Here is a 9,395-nt window from a genome sequence, read left to right on the forward strand (position 1 = left end):
GACCCACATAATAGCCATGCAGCAAAGAGAGATCTTTTATCTCAAACAGGAATTAAAGGCCAAGGAGGACATGGAGGAGAGCTATAAGCAGCGGCGGCTAGAGGATGAAAATCAAGAATTGGTGCAGATGCAAAGAGAGTATAAGCTCCTCCTCATGCAACATGGAAAATTGGAGGCGAAAACTGTCAACATCGAGCAAATGATGGAGGGATTGAATGCCAAAGAAGAAGAGAGAAAGCAGGAAATGGAGCAACAGCAAAAGGAGATCGAGTCTATGACCGATCAGCTACTCTTGGGAAAGAAAGAGCAAGAGAACATGAGCAGGGAACTAAAAGACCAAGAGCAGAGGCTTGTAACCCTAGTACAGAAGCAGGGAGAGAGCATGGAAGAGATGAACAAGAGAGCAAAGGAATGGGCAGTATAGAATGAAAAAAGGATGAAGACACTGGCACAGTGCCTCGCTCTAGTAGAGAAAGAAAAGATCCTCATAGAGAGCAAAGTAGAAGCCGCCTAGACAGCCTTTAGTGCCTATCAAAAGGCCTTCATTAACACACTAATGGACACCACCCGCCCAGAAGAAGGAGAGTCGTTGGAAGTGGTACAGAAAAAACTCAGTATTGCACACAGAGCTTTGCACGCAGGGCTGCAGATGCCACCCCAACCTGCGGAGGTTAGGCTGAGCCTAGAAGAGCAACGAAAGTATCTGCTCTACTGGCCGGCCTAAGCCCCCAGGAAATTGACGCAATGGGCTTTGAAGAAGGAGCACAACAAGGAGACCGGCAGGGGGAGGAGACTGATCTTGAATTTGATATGGGGAGATTCAGAGAAGAGGTGATCCCACAACCCCCCTCGCTGTATTCCCAAGGGCAACAACAGGTTGATCCATCTATGGAGAGACAAGCCGCGCTCAGGGAAAGACGGAGAAAGTTAGTCAAAGAAATCAGGAAGCAACTAAGGGCCAAGCCAGTCGTGTAGCCGTCCGCACCCCTCCCACCGTGCCCTGATGACATTCCCGTTGGATTCCACGTAGAGCTGGTAGTTTGGGAGTGGCAGGAAAGAGAAAAAGACCCATTCACCTTCAGCTTCTTCATCCCCAACAGCCTGCGGAGGGTCTTACCACTCAAGGTGATGGAGGAGGTGATCGCGATTGGTTGTCGACTGGGACAGAAGTGGCTGGAGGAAAGGGAGAAGACCCCCACTCTTTGGGGAAATGAAGAAGCTGAGTTTTGGCAAAACAAAGTGTTTGAAGTATCACATATCGTACATGGATATAACTACCAATCCCTATGGAGGCAGGTGTGCAACATCAGCATGCTCGCCTGGATGGCTTTTGCCAACACTGTGCCCTACGAGAGGAACAACCCCACGTTCATGGCGTACCCTCGTAGGGTAGGTGTGGATTTTAATGCCACCCTCCATGGGCGTTATGATTTTCCTATCATCTATAACTCTAATGTAGTCTCCTTTGAACATGCCCTCCTCTTCAACTTGGAAAGCTTGGATGACTCCATGACGTGTTTCCTCATGGATTTCTCTTCATGCCCCGATCCAGCTTTCGTAACTACTTGTAATTATCTTAGGTTACTTAAATTATTACTTAAGCAGGACGCGACTCCACAAGAACGCGGCTTGCCTCCCCTCTTCTTTGATCCTAACACCATCAACAGCTATGCCATGGCGCGTCTGATGATGAGGGCTAGCCTCCTCCCCTCTTTTTGCCTAGCTCTCCTGGAAAACATGAATGATAGCCAGTTCACTAGATGCAATCATCCTTTTCTCTCCACCACCTCCCTCCACGTCTACATGAATCTGAAAGGATACATGCAAAGCTATCAATTTTTGAGAAAATCCATCCGACCCCCTTCCCCACCTAACTCGGACGATGAGAATTAGGCACTGGTTGTCATTCTACGAGTATAATAGTACTATTATTGCACTTAGCACCACATAAAGCACGATCACTGCACCTAGGGGTCCTCAAGTTAGGCGTGCCCGGTGGCTTTGGTCGGTTGGCTCCGCTCCTAACCCCCTAGCCCTTTTTGCTCCCCCACTTCACGCTTAGGGCGCATCAAAGGCAGGACATATCTAGGGAGGTAACACTCGCCTATGGTTAGACCTGTCACCCTAAGCTACTTGCACCACACCTCCCTTTGCACGAATGGGGTCCTCAAGTGTGGGCCATCACCCAGGCTAGCTTGTGGTTAGACCCAACTCCCCATTCCACTAGCATGAGCACAATGCACTACACAATAAGGTAGACACTCCCTTAGGTAGAGCACCGCACATTTTCCTTTCAGGCATCACAAAGGCGACAAAACACTGCCTTCGGAGGCCCCCATCATCCACTTGCTATCCATTTGGCTTCTCCAACAAACATCATTACCAAGCTTCCACAAGCACCTGAGTTTACATGTGGCCCTACCCTCACATGACTACTTTGCGAAGTGCCTATTAAACCCCAACAGCAACCAAACGTGCCATGGGACTGGCACCCGTCTTGGAGGGGGGTAATGTTAACCCCAAGTCAAGAAGGTAGAAAAATAAATGAAAAAATAAAAAAAGGATGGAAAAAGAGCAAAGACACGCAGGCGGCCTCTAAAGCTAAGCTGGGGCCAAAAGCGTAATTTTAAATGAAAGGCGCCTCAAAAAACTCCAAAAACTCATGTAAAAGAGCGCCATGCTCCCTCCTGTGCCAATTGCAAAAGATTAGATGGGTGTAGACTAGAGGTATAAGGCTAGAAGAGGAAATAGAGAAAGGACCTTGCCACAACGGCCGGTCATGTAAAAAAGGGATGGGTGCCCATGGGATTTTAGGGCTTGTATATAAAGTTCAAAAAGTGAATGGAAACTCATTCTTTGGTGTGTGGCTAACAAGAGTTCTCTTCTTCTTCTCTTCTCCTTGCTTGTGTGTGCTCTTGAGAGAGGGAGTGTGAGAGTGTGAGAGAGTGAGTGTGTGGGAGTGAGGGATCAAGAGGGTGATGCTCTTCACCATCTCATCTTCTCTTCTTCTCTTCTCTTCTCTTTTCTCGCGCGCGCGGCTATGGTGAATGGAGCTTGGAGATGGAGGAGGCTTGAGGATGCTTGAGCTAGCATCCAGGATCGTGGAGCTACCGGTGTGTGTGTGTGAGGAGGCAACTCATATCGGCATCAAGGTAAGCTCACTACACTCGTAGGATCAATGGCACGTCAGCTAGGTGAGAGATAGCCATTAGAGCTCTCTTGAAATGCTTGAAACAATAAGCAGTCCGTGGGTCTTGGCGGTTGAGCGTGAGCTCCTCCCACACGGTAGCTATCCTCTCTATCCATTGTGTGAACGCTCTGAAGAAAAAAAGATATAATTATTTTTTGAAAGAATGTATTTGTGTAGTCCCAAAATTGAGGAGCAATTTTGGCATGACTATTGTTTTGTTTGCTGACCACATAGACTTCAAAAATAGTACTAAGAAGCTTCTCAACTTGGTCTCAAGAATTCCTTTGAAGTTCATATGGGTCAAAAGGAGAAGGGTGATGTTCAAGAGAGAGATTCATGAGCTACATGATAACTATATTGGACAAGTGAAAAGTTAGATCCTGGTTGTGTTAGATGTGCACGAAAATACTCTAGATCTTCAAACTTTTCTGAAAGAAGCCAAATCTAATGGTGTGATGCCATGCTCCATCCGTTTGAAACTATGATTACTTACACTCTCCAGGATTTATATAAAGTGCATTGCAAAACTTTGGTCCTACCATGTAACCTGCCAATTGGCCAACCTAATCAGAGTTGGTAATGTACGTAGCCTATCAAAGGGATTTGTGAGAAAAACATGCTCTTTAACACCTTTGTTGACTATCACAACCTTTACTCAAGGAAGTTTATTGAGGTTTGAACAGAGGTCTATCTTTGTGCCAGGATTTCTTTTAATCGTAACTCTAGGAGCTCATCTTTACCCAAGATCTTTTGCTTGTTTGTCATGGATATTCATAGCTATCAAGGTTCTCCAACTAGCTCTCAGAAATCTGAAGTGGTCTAAGCTAAACTAGTCAAATTTCCCTAAGGGTTGAGTAGTTCCATTTTCAGACTACAAACAAGCCGTTTTGATGGTCCTCACAGGGGTCATAGTATCTGACATGCTTGTAATGCCATCAAATTGATTTAATCAAAAGTGGCAGGGTAAAGGTTTGGAGGCCCTGCAACACATACAGCGTGTCTAAATTTTAACTTACTCGCTCCAAGTGATATGTGAACACCCATGGACTGTTATCATGAGATACATAATATTTTCCACTCACCTTCTCAAGGAAGTATGGCTAAATTTTAATGTCCAATGTTCTACTTGGGGAAAGTGGTTTATCCCAAGCTCCCAAGCAAACTTATCACAAAGAAATCCAAGAATGCCTTTTCTCTGTGTTCTATGCCACAAGCATGAAGAAATGTATGTTCCCAAGCAAAGGTATCACGAAGAAATTTGGTCCTAGCTTTGTGAATTTAGTAGCTTCTCTATTCAAAGATGCCTTTGATCCTATTAGAATTAATGGCTATGTGACCTCTACCTTTGCATTGCATAGATCCATAAGGTAGGGTTGCCCACTAGCACCCCTTCTTTTTATTGTAATCACAGACCATCTGTTGAGAAGGGTAGACAAAGCCATTCAAATAGACCTCATCAAGGGTTTATCTCTCAATAATGATTCTCAGATGGCAGTATAGTTTTTTTGCTAATGATAACACTTCCATCATGGAGGCAGATAAGGAGTCATTTATCCAACCTAATGGAAATTTCTATGAGTTCTCACGACTCTAGGCCTCCAATGTGATTTTTTTTAAAACGAAAATCTCCCTCCTATCATGGAAAGAACCTGATGAATGGATCATGCAATTGGAATTTAGAGTGGTCAAGTGTGGGATCTTGCTAGGTATCTGGGTGTACCGATCGGGATCGGTATCACCCTTAAGCAAAGATTTGGCTGGTTCAACAATAAATTTCAAGATAAAATCAAAGGCAGGTTGGGTGCCCCAGTATCTTTTGCTAAATAGCTTACCATAATCAAGTTCATTTCGACTGTTGCAATAGTATAGGCTGCTTCTATGTTGCCCTTTTCATCAACAGCTTGGTCAAGTATTGATAGCATGTTAAGCAATTCCTGTGGAATAATCAAGGCAGGCGAGGGATGTCACACATTGGGTGGGACAGGGTAATGGAGGAGAGGAAGTGGGGTATGGCAAGATTGGAAAGCATGATGTTAAAAGCCCAAGGCCTTTCTATGCCATTGTTAAAGAGGACGGAAGGAGGGCAACCTTGGATGGTACTCATGAGGCACTGAATAGAATCGATGAAGATAAAGGGATGTAGCTGGGAAGGGGTGGAGTGGCAAGATGTTCTAACTTGTCCTCGTTTACCTATTAGAATCCCAACTTCTGAAGTGGCACAGGGCATAGTGACCCATTGGTGGAAGATCATCTTTAACGTGGATTGGTTATCTAGAGGTCCCATGAAGGGGGATTTCTCCCTGTTGGGTTTGACTCATGATTATGCTAACAGAGGAGTGTCTATGATCCTCAATAGGACACTAGGGCACTTTTTACTCTCCTTATGAGAGGTTTTTTCCCCAATTTTATTTCTTTTTATTTTATGTGTCTACATTACACAGTTTGGGCACTTATCGTGTTTTAAACCCTTCAGGTGTGAACACCCTCTTACAACCCTAAGCTTTAAGGGTTGTACTTTGTACTTGCACCTTACATTGTTTTGATGATTGCATTGGGCGTCATGCTATCACACCCACACACTCTCTTCACTATGAACTCTACTTGCAGTTGAGCTTGAGCTTTGATCCGTGTGCATCCTCTCCCCTCTCACATTTGGTATGAGAGCTGCACTCTCCTTAGCTCAGCTTTTGGCCACCGCCAGCTTAGCCACCAGCTCACAACTCCAACTTCTTGGCATTTAGCCCTAGCAACACCAACACCTCCTAGCCCTATCCGCCACCAATAGCGTTGCCATCTGCAATGGGCACCAACTGCAATGCTGCCCCAGGTGCAACACTTTTGCCAACTACCCGCCATTTCGCATAGCACCCACTTGTGGTACTGAGCACTGCCCTAGGTAGCACTTCCAACTCTGCAACACCACAATGCTTGACAATGCTAGCTCCTTGCGCCACTTGAGCAGGCGGTGCCTCAGCCTGCAAGACCCCCACTATAATGAATGAAGTTAAGAGGAGAGAGGAGAAGAGCTAAAGAGAGAGAAAGAGAGCAAGAAGAAGAAGAGAGAAGACTAGAAGAGGAGAGAGAAAGACAAAAAAGAGGAGAGAAGGATGGAAGAAGCCATGGAAACCGGAGATGAAGGTGAAGAGTATGTTCTTGATAGTAACTGGTTACCCTAATCTGGGACTCTTACACCTTATATATCCCAATCAGTGTGGCTGGGGGTCTAAACCCTAGTCGATGTGTATCTCGCATGTTACAATCCATCCCTGCCCTGAAGGTTTTTGCCCTCAAAAACAAGGAGAAGTAGAAGGAAGGAAGTGATGTGTGGGCTAAGGGAGGGTTTCAGAGTACTATTGTGAGTCCTTTTACAATGAAAATTGGGTGGGTAAAGACTAGGGACAGCATGTTGTCTAAGACGGGCCTGCTGACGTAAACGAGTCATAACTTTTGATAGGTTGCTCCGAATAGGGCATACCACATGTCAAAACGGAGCTTATGATGAGTATTTTTAGCCTATGTAGGATGCACATGCGTGAGATTTGAATAAGTACAAAATTGTTATAAAATAGTGTGCAGTCTGCAAGCAGGAGGATGGTCAAATGGGGCATGACCGGCTAGTCTTCAAGCTATGGGGCCTCTTGGAGGTAGGGAAATTCATTGACAATGGTTGCTGGGTGCCAAGAGGCTTCTTCTAGGAGTAGGCCTTGCCATTTGATGAGGTATTATTTAATGGATCGAGACCGTAAGTGCTTATCTCATTGCCCAATGATTGCCTCAGGGATATACTGAGTGATGCCTTCTTCATCTATGGGGGAAAGTTCTTCCACATAGTCCATTGAGGAGCCCATGAAGGGTTTCAGCTAGTTGACATGAAACACATTGTGGATTTTGGTGGTAGGGGGAAGTTCTAAGCAGTAGGCCAAGTCACCAACCCTCTTTAGAATCCGGTATGGGCCATAGAAGAGGTGGGCCAGCTTATTACCGCAGTCCTCTTTGAGAGTCAAGTAGCGGGACTTAGGCACTTTCAAAAGGACCAATTCCCCTTCCTAGAATTCCAAATTCCTTCTTTTCTCATGAACATAGAGTTTCATGTGTGTTTGGGCTTTTTGAAGGTTCACTTTACATTACTGAAGTAAGACTTGCATGCGATCCAACTCACCCTTACTCTGAGGGTTGATCTTATCATTAAATAAGACGGTGAGGAGGGGAACCTTATACCCATATAAGGCCTCAAAAGGGGAAACTCTAATGCTCGAGTGTGTGGATTTATTCAGCCAAGTGGAGCCACGTATCCCAACTGTGTTGTACATCATGGCAAAAGTGTCTCACACCCGTTACACATCAGGGAGGGCCTGCCCGGTCAAGGGTGAACTGGCCAATGGGATGGGCCAAAAGGAAAAAAAGGCATTCCCTCATTACACATCGAGGGCGCCTAGTCGCAGGAGTCGCGGGGGGTATTGAATGGCCCCCCGTCCTGTTTCCCTATTCCATAGGGCAAGGGAGCTCCCCCATTCGATCTCATTCATGGGTGACGTGGGCTCCTTCGTCACTTGCCTATTAGTCGAGCAAGAAGTCCGTTGAGCCTGGAGCTGTTGTTGTTTGTTGCTCCCTAGGTGATGATCGTCGTTGTTTGCTGCTCGCTTTTGCTATATAAAAATGTGAACATGAGAGATGCTATGCCTGCACAAAGGACGTCCTGGCGGATCAAGGTATGCTTCTCTCTCTCTCTCTCTCTCTCTCTCTCTGTCTCTCTCTCTCTCTCTCTCTCTCTCTCTCTCTCTCCCCCCCACAAGAGAGCAATGCATCATGCATCATCTTCTTCATTGCTCACAGCATGTCCTTCATTGCTCCGAATGGTTCAATTTCTGGTTTAATTTCATATCCTTCATTTTGGCCCTTTTGATTGGTTTAATTTTTGGTTAAAGTAAGCAATGAACTCTAAATTTTTGGTTTAATTCAGAAGGGAAAAATTGAAAAAAAGGAGGCCCCCCTGTTGACATCATCTAAATTTCTGGTTTAAACATGCATAATCTTCTTCATTGCTCTGATTGGTTTAATTTCATGTCCTTCATTTTGGTCTTTCCGATTGGTTTAATTTTTTGTTTAAGTAACATGTGAACTTTGAATTTATGGTTTAGTTAACCTATGAACTCTAATCAGAAGGGAAGAAATGTAAAAAGGGTGTCCCCCCGTTACACATCATCTGAATTTCTGGTTTAAATAAACATGGATCATCTTCTTCATTGCTCAACATGTCCTTCATTGTTCCGATTGGTTTAATTTCATGTCCTTCATTTTGGTCTTTTCAATTGGTTTAATTTCTGGTTTAAGTAACCTGTGAACTCTAAATTTCTGGTTTAAGTAACCTATGAGAGCTCCAATCAGAAGGGCCAAAATGAAAAAAAGGGCGCCCCCGGTTACACATAATCTAAATTTATGGTTTAATTAAACATGCATCATCTTCTTCATTTCTCAACATGTCCTTCATTGCTCCTTATGTTTGTAACCTGTGAACTCTAAATTTTTTATTTAATTAAACATGCACCATGATGCATCATGATAATCGTGCTTTAATTATGTTTCTGGAATGATGCATCATGTTCTGGATTTTCTGAAATGATGATAATCTGTATTTCTAAAATGATTAAACATGTATTGCTACCGCCATAATCATTAAATATGCATCATGCATGAATGCTCTCTCTCTCTCTCTCTCTCCCTCCCTCCCTCCCTCCCTCCCTCCCTCCCTCCCTCCTCTCTCTCTCTCTCTCTCTCTCTCTCTCTCTCTCTCTCTCTCTCTCTCTCTCTCCTACACAAGAGAGCAATGCATCATAATTTTTGGTTTAATTAAACGTGCACTGTGATGCATGTCAAGATTGTGGGAGAGAAGGAAGGAGTCTCGCTTGAAGCTTTCTTGCTTGCACAATGGGGGAAGACACACAAGGGTGGAGGCTGAAAACAGTTTTCCTCTTCTTAGTTGTGTAAGCCAAAAGAACTCAAGTACAAAAGAAATAGAAGAACCCTCTATATGGGTCTCAAACCAAACTCAACTAACTAAGGTGGCATACTAACTGAGCCACGAACTAGAGTAGATAAGGATAGCTATCATGTAGCTATTATTCATGGGCGGTGTACCAACCGCGTCTGCAACTGACAAGTCGGTGACATAAATATACAACGGTCACCCTGGCGTATCACGAGTGGA

The sequence above is a fragment of the Lygodium microphyllum genome, chromosome 5 (assembly GCF_053477565.2).
Source record: "Lygodium microphyllum isolate KBCC chromosome 5, Lygodium_microphyllum_v1.1.10, whole genome shotgun sequence".
NCBI lineage: Eukaryota > Viridiplantae > Streptophyta > Polypodiopsida > Schizaeales > Lygodiaceae > Lygodium > Lygodium microphyllum.